Consider the following 12,728-nt stretch of genomic DNA (forward strand, 5'->3'; position numbering starts at 1 on the left):
TTAGAACTCTGTGTGTGTGTGTGTGTGTGTGTGTGTATTTTAGTTGTAGATGACACAATGCCTCCACTTTATTCATTCATTCATTTTTTTATGTGGTGCTAAGGATGGAATCCAGTGCCCCCTATGCGTTAGGCAAGCTCTCCATCGCAGAGCCACAACCCCAGCCTCAGAGATTGAGGGCGATTTTTCTTCTTTTCTAAGAAGCTCCAAAAGATATCTCAGTGTTTTGATGGAATTGAGATTTGGCTCATTGGAACTTTGCTTGGGCTGAAGTTAGGACCTAGAAGTTGGAGTGGACGTGGTGATGGGATGGACTCGGTTCACGCTTCTCATTCTATTCCTCCTCTAATCTCCTTTTCCATTCAAAGGGATGGGAACTGAAACACTGGTTCTAAATCCTAGAATGGAAAATAAAGAAGTGAGTGAGGGACTGAGAAAGTGCCCATGGAGGCAACTTGCACGACCAACCCTCCCTCTAGGAAGGACGTCTTGCCTGCCTGAGAAGAAGCAAGAATGACTAGGGCTTCTGCACCACCCACACCCACCCATAGACCTTTATCATGCCATAAAAATCACTCTGCGACATCTGACTTAATTTTACCCTCTTTTCTCCACTTGCTCTTCAAAATAATGGAGGACAGTTGGGAGAAACTTCCAGGGCTAGTTGTTTGGGAAACAGAATGGGCGCAAACAGACATGTCGGCTGGGATCCCCTGTACATCTTGGCCTCTGTCTATATTCAGGGACAAGCACAGAACTCAGCCCCACTTTGACTTTTTTTTAATTCAACAAATGTTTATTTCATTCCTATTATAGGAAAGGGAGTAGGCAAACCCCTAATAAATATTAACCATCCCAGGCATGATGGCACACATCCGTAATCCTAGCAGCTCTGGAGGCTGAGGTCAGAGGATCACAAGTTCAAAGTCAGCCTCAGCAACTTAGTGAGGCTGTAAGCAACCTAGTGAGACCCTGTCTCAAAATAAAAATTTAAAAAGGTCTGGGGAGGCGGCTCAGAGGTTAAATGCCCTTGGTTTCAATCCCTGGTACCAAAAATAAATTTAAATAAATAAATATTAACCAAGAAAGTAGGAAAGGTATTTCCATTTCCAGGGTCCTAAATCAATTTTTTTATTTTCAAGATTTATAATATTAACTATTGAGCCAAAGACTTCAACCATTCCAGCTTTCTTATCCCCCACCAACATTCTCATTCTGAACTCTTCAAATAACCAATAGTTATGCATTAAAATCCATAAGTTGAACATATTTTTATAAGCATAACAAGCACACTTGTCCTCCTTTACCTCTCTCTTGTCTGTCACTGGGATGGTCACAAGTTCTTTTCTGTTCATTTATTTGTATATTTTTTTAAAGACTCCATTTTGTTAACAGTTTTAAGTTCCCAACAAAATTGAGAAGGAGGTATAGAGATTTCCTATATTCTGCCTGTCCCCACACCTAGATCGCTTCCTCATTGTCAACATCCCTTACCTGAGTGGTATATGTGTTAAAAATGTGCTTTGATTTTTTAGAAATATACACACACCCATATACAGAGTTAAAGCCCTTGCAAGCATGGGGGACTTTGTTTAGATGGAGAAGTAGTTGATATCATAATATTGCAAACAATTTTACCTGGGGCAGCAAAGGCTTCATGTGGAAGCCTCTCCACCCCCGACCCCAATCCCCTTTGGCCCACTCACTACCATGCTAGCTCCTCCCTGCCTTTGGGGCAACACTTGTCTCCATTTGGCCTTTTCCCCATTTTCTTCCCATCTCGACCTTGAGCTGTCAAGACATCAATCATTCTCAGGTTGATTTATGTGTAAACAATTCCTATAAAAATCCAAGCAGCAAATTTTTTAGATCTAAAGAAGGCTATTCTAAAAATGTCACTTGCATTTCTATACAGTAATAATAAGTAATATGAAAATGAAATCAAGAAAACAATTCAACTGAAGTGACATCAAAAAGAATAAAATACTTAGGAATAAATTTCAACAAGGAGGAAAAATATCTGTATACAGAAAACTACAAAACATTGCTGAAAAAAATTAAAATATACAAATAAGTGGAAAGGCATTTTGCGTTCATGAATTGAAAGACGTAACGTTAAGATGTCAATATTTCTTAATGACATTGACAGTTTCAATGTAATCCTTATCAAAATTCCAACAACTTTTTTATATAAATGGAAAAATCTATCTCAAAATTCATATGGAATCTCAAGAGACCCTGAATAGGCCAAACAGTTTATTGAAGAAGTTGGAGGTCTCATACTTCTGATTTCAAAACTTAATACAAACTTCCAATAATCAAAACAGTGTGGTATAAAGACAGAGATAGAAACCAATAGGACAGGATAGATAGTCCAGATATAAACCTCAACTTATTTGACCCAATGATTTTTTTTAAAGAGAGAGAGAGAATTTTTTAATATTTATTTTTCAGTTTTCGGTGGACACAACATGTTTATTTTATTTTTATGTGGTGCTGAGGATCGAACCCAGCACCCCACGCATGCCAGGCAAGCGCGCTACCGCTTGAGCCACATCCCCACCCCGACCCAATGATTTTTGACTAGAGTGCCAAGACCATTCAAAGGATTGTTTTGGTGATGGTAAAACTGAATATTCACATGAAAAAGAGTAAAATTAGACCTGTGCCTTATACCATTTAAAAATCGACTCAAAAGTTATCTACCTAAAAACTTCCAAACTCAAAAAAGAAAATAGGGGAAATCTCCATGGCATTGTATTTGGTCAGGATTTCTTGGATATGGTAAAAAGCACAGGAAACAAAAACAGAGAACACTGAACAAGAATGAAAGGCAACCCAAAGAATGGAAAAAGTATTAGCAAATCATATATCTGATAAGAGGTTGATGTCTAGAGTATATAAAAAACTATTCCAATTCAACAACAGAAACAACTACAAAATCCAATGAAAATGGACAAAGGACTTAAACAGAAAGTTCTTCAAAGAAAATATTAAAAAGACCAATAAGCATATGCAAAGTTGCTCCCTATCACTAATCATTAGATAAAGGTACATCAAAACCAAAATGAGGCTGTTATTAACAAAAAAGAAATAACATAACAACTGTTGACAAGGGTGTGGAGAAACTGGAAGTCTTGTGTACTGCTGATACCTTGGAATCAGCAGGGGAAAGGGCAACTGCTGTGGAAAACGCTATGGCAGCTTCTCAAAAAATCAAATATACAGTCATCATATGGTCTAGCAATTCCACTTCTGAGTAGAGATCCCAAGAACTGAAAGCAGAGACTCCAAAATATGTTTGTACACCCATGTCCTGTCCGTGGCAACATTATTCACAATAGCTAAAACATGGAAGCAACCCAAATGTCCATAACCAGAGAAGTGGATAGACAAAATGTATATATATATATATATATATATATATATATATATATATATATATATATATATATACACACAATGGAATATTAGTCTATCTTAAGGAGGAAAGAAATCCCCACACTTGAAACAACATGAATGAACCTTGAAGACATTATACTAAGAAAAATAATATACTAAGGGAAATAAGCAAGTCCCAAAGAGAAAATAGTGTTGATTCCACTTATAGGAGGGACCTAGGGTAGTCAAACTCACAGAGATGGAAAGTTGAATGCAAGCCACCAGGGGAAAGGGGAGAATAGAAATGGATAGTCAGGGATTAGTGGGTACAGGGGTTTCAGTTTTAGAAGATGTAACTGTTCTGCACCAATGGCCACACAACAACATGAATGTGTTAAGCCACTTAACTATGCACTAAAGAAATGGCTGTGATGGTGAATTACATTATATATATTTTATCACAATTTAGATGAAGGTATATACCAAAACTAATAATATGTAAAAAAAAAAAAAAAAGTTGTACATCATGACCAAGTAGGATTTATTCCAAGTATGAAAGGCTAGTTCAACATTCAAAAATAAGTCTGCAAAACCATCATGTTGACAAGCTAAAGAAGAAAAACCATTTGATTATATCACTTTTTTTGAAAAAAAAAAATAATTGGGTTATTATTTTTTTGTGTTAAGTTTTTAAGTTCTTTATATATATTCTAGATATTACTAAATATTAATCCTCTTGTCAGAAGAGTAGCTAGAAAAATTTTTCTCTCATTCTGGAGGTTGTCTCCTCGCATTCTTAATCATTTCCTTTGCTGTGCAGAAGCGTTTCAATTTGATGCCATGTCGTATATTATTCTTGCCCGTGCCTGCATGCAGGAGTATCGACTCTACATTTCCTCTAGGGGTTGCATAGCTTCTGGTGGAATCCTAGGTTCTTTGGTCCATTTTGAGTTGATTTGGGGGCAGGGTGAGAGATAAGGTTCTAGTCTCATTCTTCTACCTATGGAGAACAAGTCGCACTGTCAGTCCTAGGAAGGTCGTGTGTCCACAGCAGTGTGTCATCCAGTTCCTGCCAACAGCTCTATGGCTATCACACACAGGCGTAGGAAGACCTCCTGGATTTGGTCTCTTATATGAGTGACAAGAAGCAGCCACGCTAGTCATAACCCCGCTGTCATCAGCAGTGCTGCGTGAAGCCTCTGGCGTCAGGCAGGTGAGCAGTCACTGAAGTCACCTGAGACAATTCCACACCATTCCACATCATTCCATGGGCTCCAGTGTACCAAGGGGAGGGGCGGGGGCAGCCATGCAAGCACTTGCTTTCATTCTCTGCCTGGACTTGGCCCCCAGTCCCACCAGCTCTGGGGCATGCGGCCTCCTGGGGGGCTGTGGACATCCCTCCTGGCAGGGAGCATATCAGGAGACCCCTCAGCCTGTTCCTGCTGGGGCTCTCCATTTTTTTTTTTTTTGGACCACCACTGGTCCATCTTCCTTGGTGCCTTCATCTGCCACCTCAACTTCTGAGTCGCTGGAACCAGTGGATACCCTGAGCAGGGCCCATGTCCGAGGGCCCCAGTTTCCACTTGTTGCCAACAGGCTCTGGGCCGGCCATGTCTTCTCAGGTTAGCTTGTTGTCATTCTGTGACCTGCATTCACTCATCTGTAGGTTCTGAATGCTTGCACACGACTCCTTCCACAATAATAAGGAGGTCACGCAGGTGAACCTGTGCATAGAAGCACTCTGAAAACGATTCCTGTTTGTCTTCCTTTCCTCTCCTTTCTTCTTTTGTCTCAGGTATGGGGCAAAAGAGTATTTGTAGTTCAGTACCATCTAAGTTTTCAGATATCCAATATTGCCCAGGCTGGCCTCCAACTCCTGGGCTCAAAGGGTCCTCCTGCCTTAGCCTCCTGAGTGACTGCGACTAGAGGTATGGGCCTCTTGAAACTAGTTGCTTAAAGCAACATTTTGTTGTTGTTGTTGAGCAGAGGAGCAGGACTTTATTCTGGACATAGGTGGCTGGGTGCTCAGTCCCCCAGGAAGATAGATGCCTCACGCACATGCTGCGGTACCACATGGTCCAACAAGATGTGCACACCTCTAGCGGCTTGCACAGCGGCCTCTAGCACCTGTTCCCAGTGGCCCTAAAGCAGCCAGGCCTCCATTTCAAGCAGCGCAATCTGGCCTGAAGCTGGCAGCAGGGCCAGGGCTAGTTGGGTGGGGACCACCAGCTGCTTCCTCCACATGGCTGAGGTCTGCCAGGGCTGTGCCTTCCACAAAACCAGCTGAACACGCGCAGAGTCCCACATGGGTATCCCAGCATCCAACGGCCAGCGTGGCTGCATTCACCCAAGCTGGGTAGGGTCCACCATCTGCCTGCAGCCCCTGCGTGTAGATGTCAATCTGGGATCCTGGGCGCAGCTGAGTAAGAATGGCTGCCTCAAAGGTCTGGTGCAGCTGTAGGCCCATTTACAGGACTTACGGTCTCCCTGTGGCCTCCGCTTGCGCTCACCTGGGCTGAAGGTTGTTGCACTATACTGACAGCTCACCAGAGCCCGGTCAGGCAGAGCTCGAGACCTAGCACCCGGGATCTCCCTGGAAACCGTTCTTTGGAATCATCTCCTCTCCCTCCACGTGCATTCTTTCGGCTTTGCAGAAGTGCCATGTGTGTTTCTACCCATTGCCTTCATCCTGGCTTCTTTCACCTAGAAAGTTGGGCTCCCGCATTAATGTGCTCAGCCATTAAAAATTATCTCTGCATTGGGGAGGCACTGTTACAGCGTAGAACATGGCAATAAAATCAGACAGTTTTATTTAAAGTCGCTGCTCTCAGAGAGTTTATGTTCCCGTGGGAAGACAAACGAGTAAGATTAAGTAGAACTGACGTTCGGGGTGGTAGACACAGAAAGGCAACAAAGCCTGTTGTGGCCTGGAGCGGCAGCATCCCAAAGGTGACATCAGAGTAGAACTGCGGGGAAGTGACCGCATGGGCTAGAGCCTGGCACGATGAGGAATAGGGGAATGCAGGATGCAGGAGGCAGGGCATACCCAGGATTGCACCTTAAGAACTTGGGCATTTACTCAGCCCATATGCGGCATCGAGCATTTGCTGCGTAAACTGGAGGTGCGCCTGGATCTTGCACAGCTCCCCAGTGCCACGACCTTCCATCCAGTAACCCTGCTCACACAGGAGCTCCAGCCCCGCTGTGTGGTCGGCCCAGCTCTCTGTCTAGCCTGATTATATCTCTTGACACATAAAAATCATTTTACAAAAATCCACCACCCATTTGTGATTTAAGTTAGGAATAGAAAGGGACTCTACAAGTTAGGAATAAAGATGAACTATCTCAATTTGATTAAAAAAAATCTATAAAATATAGGGACCAGCATACTTAATGATGGAAAGCCTGAATGCTTTTCTCTAAGCTTGGGAACAAGGTAAGGATGTTCACACTCCCACCCTTATTTAATATAATATTTAAGTTTTAGCAACTGTAATAGAAAAGAAAGAAAAGGAGTATAGATTGGGGCAAAGAAAGAAATATCCACATTTGCAGATGACATACACAGATAATTCTGTGTAGAAAATACCAAGGGATCTCATACAAACAAAACAGTCATTCTAAAACACTCCACCAAGTTTGAAAGATCAACACACAGAAATCAATTGCATTTCTATATACTAACAATGAATATATGGAAACTGAAATTAAAAATGTAAAACCTCACTAGTGCAATATATTAAAAATAGGACAAAGTGAGGAGGGTAGCACATGAGAACTCAGCTCAGTTTTTCTGTAAACCTAAAACAGCTCTTTAAAATAGTCTATTAATTAAAAAAAAACACACACTGAGCACTTATAATCACTGCAAAGGAAATTAAATACACACACACACACATATATATATATTTGAAATGTGCATGATCTGTATGTTGAAAAATGCTAAATGCTGATTACAGAAATCAATGAAGATCTTGATAAATAGAATGGCATACCATGTCCATGGACGTCAACATACTGATAACATCAATTCTCCCCAAATTGATTTAAAGGTTTGGTAAAAGTACTTTAAAAATTCCAGCAAGGTTTTTGTTCACATATGAAAGCTTATCACAAAATTTAAATGGAAAGGAACAGGCTCTAGCATGGCTAAAATAATCTTTTAAAGGAAGAATAAAGTAGAAGGACTCACACTACTTGATCTTAAGGCTTACAAAAAAGAAACAAAATCAGGGCTGGGATTGTGGCTCAGCAGTGGAGCACTCACCTAGCACGGGTGGGACCTGGGTTCGATCCTCAGCACCACATAAAAATAAAGGCATTGTGTTGTGTCCATCTACACCTAAAAAATATATTAAAAAATAAAGAAACAAAATCAAGACAATGTGATATTAGCAAATGCATAGACATGTAGATCCAAGAAAAGAAGAGATTCCAGAAATAAATCCATGAAAAAATACCCAGCTGGTTTTTAACAATGATGCATCCAGGCACAGTGGCACATGTCTGTAACCTCAGTGACCCAGGAGGATACAGAAGGATAAGGCAGGAGGATTACAAATTCAAGACCAGTCTCAGCAACTTAGAAAGACTCTAAGCAAGTTAGTGAGATCCTGTGTCAAAATAAAAAGGGATGTAATTGAGTGGTTATGCAATCCTGGGTTCAGTCTCTAGTACCAAAAAATAAAATAAAAAACAAAGAAAGAAAGAAAATTCAAAATCAGTTTGATAGAGAACAAGTAGCCTTTTCAACAAATGATGCTGGAATAGTCTGATATCCACAGATTGAAAATAAAAACCAAGAAAGAACTTCAACATAAGTCCTACATCTTTTAAAAATTAACACAAAGTGGATCACAGACTTAACTGTAAAATATTAAACTACAGAACTTTTAGGAAAAAATAGAAAATTTTCAAGAGCTAGGGCTAGGCAAAGTTTTCAGACTTCACATTAAAAGATCAATCAATAAAAAGAAAATTGATAACTAGGACCTGATAAAAATTCTCAAACTTTGCTTTCCAAAATATCCAGTTAACAGGATGAGTATTCAAATTACAGAATGGGAAAAAACATTTGCAAGCCTCACATACAACAAAATACTAGTTTCTAGAATATTTTTTTTAAATCCCAGTATTTAGCAGAAGAAAAAAATGAATTAGTAAATGAGTAAACACTTTTGCCACCCACCACAGTTTGGATGTTGAATGCCCCAAAGATTCATGTATTAAAGGTTTGGTCCTCAGGCTGTGGTGTCACTGGAAGGAGGTGGAACCTTTAGAAGGTGGAGCCTAGTGGAAGGTGGTTAAGTCACTGGGGCTATATCCTTGAAGAAGATATTGGGACCCTGGCCACTCTTCTTTCTTTTTCTTTGCGTTCCAGCTGCCATGAGGTGAACATACCTCCTCCACCACATGCTTCTGCCATCATGTACTGTGCCACCACAGGCCCAAAGCAACAAGACCCTAGGCTAAAACCATGAGCCAAAATTAACCTTTCCTCCTTTTAAGTTAGCTATCTCAGGTATTTTGTCATGGTAACAAAATTTGTTTAACGTATCACCCAAGATGATTTACAGATGTCACATAAGTTCATGAAAGTAGGTTTGACCTTTCTAGCCATTAGGGAAAAGCAAATTAAAACCACAACGAAATACCACAATAAAATCATCAGAATAACTAAAACTAAAATAGTTGTAATGCCAAACGCTGGTGAAGATGTGGAGAAACTAGGTCTCTCATACATTGCTGGTGGGAATGGAAAAGAGCAAAGCCACTTTGGAAAACAGTTCAATAGTTTCTTATAAAATTAAACATTCCACTTCCATATGACTCAGCACTTACACTTTTGGACATTTATCCCAGTGAAATAAAACTTAAAAAAAAAAGTCCACAAAATATCCCATTCACAAATGCCCATTGCAGTTCTATGTGTAATAGGCAAACTGTAAACAACCCAATAGTCCCCCAGTGAGTGAATGGTAAGACAAACTGGAGTACATGTACACTGTGCAATACTACTGAGCAACCAAAAGAGACCGGAAAAGATGCACGTGATGCCTCGGTTGGCTCTTAAAGGCATTATTCCATCATGCTGTGTAGGAAAAAATAAAGTCAAATCATTGCACACAGTGTGATTCCATTAATATGACCTTTTTGAGAAGAAAATAATTATCTATATGGAAACCAGGTTAGTAGCTACTGAGAGCCAACTGAGAAGAGGGGGAGGTTTTGGAATCGTGGTGGTTCCATGAATCCCCATGTGATATTATACTCTGAGTGTGCACGGAGTCATTGAGGGAAACTGGGTGAAGGGTACACAGGACCTTTTGTGTACTAGGCTTTTCTGTGTGAATCAATAATATGTCAAAATGAAAATCACCCGCACACGCGCCCACACGCGTGCACACACAAACACAGTCCTGCAGCCCTGGGATGCGCGGCAGGGTTTGTTTAGAAAGAGAAGCGGTTGTCATCAGAACAACTCAAACAACCTCACGTGAAGCCGCAGGGAATTCACTAAGAGCATCTCCATCTTAAGATGTCACTGGGTGCCTGGTCTCTGCTGCACCCCAGCACATGACTTCAGCAGCCCGGGCCCCCCCCCAACCCCTGCCCCGGTGCTGGCTCTGCCCGGCTGCAGCCTTAGCTGTACCCTGGAGTACTTTCAACCCCAGCTGTCCCCTCCCACCACTTTCCCCTCTACCTTGGATTGCCAATCCCACTTCATGGTGACTAATCAGAGGAGGTCATCTTTCTGGCCAGGGCAGGCATGGACTTCAAAGTGGGCCAATCAGCCGGGCCTGGTGGTGCACACCTGTAATCCTGGCAGATCCGAGGCTGAGGCAGGAGGTACAAGAGTTCAAAGCCAGCCTCAGCAATTTAATGAGGCCCTTAGCAACTCAGCGAGACCCTGTATCTAAATAAAATGTTTTTAAAAGGGCTGGGGATGTGGCACAGTTGTTAAATCCTCTGGGTTCAATTCCAGGTACCAAAAAAAAACAAACAAACAAACAAAAAAAACCAACCAAACAAACAAACAAAAACCAAATTGGGCCAATCAAAATCCTCACAGAGGCTGCCTGGGGGCCTCTGCTGTTGTGGGCTCAGAGAGTCCCAGGGAAGAATTTGTGTGACGGAAAGCCATGCCAGTATGTCAGGTCTACGCCAGGCAAGGAAAGATGGCCTCTGAGGGTGTGGACCAACCAGGAAGGGGTAGGGTGTATATCCAAGCAACCACTTCTCAAGCACCCCTGCCTCTCAGACACCCACATTCTCTTCTGGAGAGAATGCATCCCCAGTTAGGCCAGCACCTGGGCCATGTGGCTCCTGCCAGCAAGGAACCCCCCCCCTCCGCCTGCCCCGTGCCTCAAATGGCCTCCAGGGCAGACCCAGCTCCCCCAGCAGGCAGTGTCAGAGCATCCTGCTTCATGGAAGCCCATCTGGGATCCCCCGTCACTCACCTGCTGTGTGGGTTGGGGAACCAGTTGGAGGCAGCGGGGGCACCAGGGCTTGGGGAAGAGAGTGAGGGTCCCCTTGGCAGGGAGGGCCCAAGCCTCAGTGGGCTGGAATGGGGTCTCCTGGGAAGCCGAGCAGGCACAGCCATGGCAGGACAAACCCTGAGCCAGACCAACCTCTTCCCGGGAACAAGCGGTTGGGTGGGAGCTGCAAAGCCAAGCTGAAGCCCAGCCTGCTGCACCCACCAGTGGGTCTAAGCTGTGCTCAGTGCCCAGAGCTCTCCCAGAAATGAAGCTGTTCCCGAGGGCGCCCAGGCCAGGTGAGTTCACTTCACCCCAACACAGACACAGTCTCTCCCCTCCCTCGCCTTCCACCCCACCCCCACCCAGCACCCTCCAAAGCACATCAAGCTGAGTCGAGCTGCCAGAGTGCTGTCTCTGTCCTCCCCTGGTCACCTCACCCTGCTGGCCCCAGGGCCCCACTTCTTTCTGCCCTGTCCCTGGCTCCCAGCCCCCTGCGGCCCTGGGCAGCCAGGCCCAGCCAAGACCAGGCTGTTTTGGAAAAGCGCTGGGAGGTGGCAGAATGTGCGGTCTCCGAGTTCCCTCCAAACTGGCGCCCCAATCCCTGGACAAACAGTGTCCGTGTTTGCCTGTCCACAGCGGCTTGTGTTCGCCTTCCAGGTCAGGAGATCCCAGGGGCTGGCAGCTGGCTGTAAAGGGGGGGGCATGCAGGCAGGCGGACGTCATTGACCCACCCGGCCCACGGGGGAATAGCAGGGCCAGACGGGCGATGACAGGGCCAGCCACTGACCTGCCATCCCACAGCAGGGTGGTCAGGCCAAGGGCAACCCAGGGCCATGCTTCCTTCACCTCCGCAGCCACACAGAACGTCCCACCAGGAGAGAGGGAATTTACACTCTGAGAGCCCACTACCTCCCCTGGCAGCCTTCCCCAGCCCTCTGGCCTCTCATGGCTGCTTCCCGCGGGGGCTGAGGCTTGTGGGAGAGTGCCCCTGGCCCCGTGGTATGGGAGGAATACTGCCCTCCCTCCAGTTTTGTGTGGCCTTAGGTTGTCGTGGTTGCTCCAAGACTTCTTTCATGGAAAATGGGGGAATTCCCCTTTTGTCCCCTACCCTGGGAAGGGGGGAGGGCTGGGGGGTTCAGTGATGATGGGCAAGGTGGAGTGGGAAGCTGGCGGAAAAGTAGGCTGTGGGGCAGCTAAACCTCCTGCCTGGTGGCATTGCCAGATGTCTGGGTGGCCAGGCTCTTTGACCCAGGTGGGGCGAGGCCCTGCATCCTGGGGTGTGCCTGGGCCAGGGTGCTCCCAGCTGAGATTGGGACTGACTAACTGTATTGAAAAGAAACGTTGCAGTTACAAAAAGCTTTTCTCAAAGTGGCTCAGGGGTGGGCCCTTCTCACCCCAGGCTGTGGAGAGAGGCCAGGGCGTGGCAGGGGCTAGAACCTGCCCGGACATCTGTGGTCCTTCTTGTTTCCTAATGTGCACAGTGGGGGCCTGGGCTCTGTCTCCTGTATCCCCACCATCACCACCCAAAGTCCAGGATCCTTAGAACACTGGTGGGCACTGTGTACCTCAGCACTAAGGGCTGTGTCCTTTGGTGGCCCTCACCTTGGGCCCTGTGACATGGCATGGAGGTGCTTTTCACAAAGTGCAATAAAAATGACAAATAGGCTTGTAGAATTCTACAACCTATGTCCCCTGAACGTGTTCTGCCCGTTAGAGAGCCTCAAAGCTCAGAGAGGTCCTGCAATACAAGAGCCTGCCTATCTTCTTTAGCCCATTTCCCAGGTATTTGATCAAGGGATCTATTTGATCCTGCAACAATCATAACACAGGCTTTCTGAAGTGCTGATATGGAGCCCAAAGCTCAAGTCT

The 12,728-nt window shown here is 44.6% G+C and overlaps 1 pseudogene; it reads right to left on the reverse strand.

Moving 5' to 3' along the window:
* Window positions 1-5,406: 5,406 nt before the first annotated feature.
* LOC114091963 (exosome complex component RRP41-like) lies at window positions 5,407-6,548 on the reverse strand (annotated as a pseudogene).
* Window positions 6,549-12,728: the final 6,180 nt, after the last annotated feature.

The sequence above is a fragment of the Marmota flaviventris genome, chromosome 14, assembly GCF_047511675.1.
Source record: "Marmota flaviventris isolate mMarFla1 chromosome 14, mMarFla1.hap1, whole genome shotgun sequence".
NCBI lineage: Eukaryota > Metazoa > Chordata > Mammalia > Rodentia > Sciuridae > Marmota > Marmota flaviventris.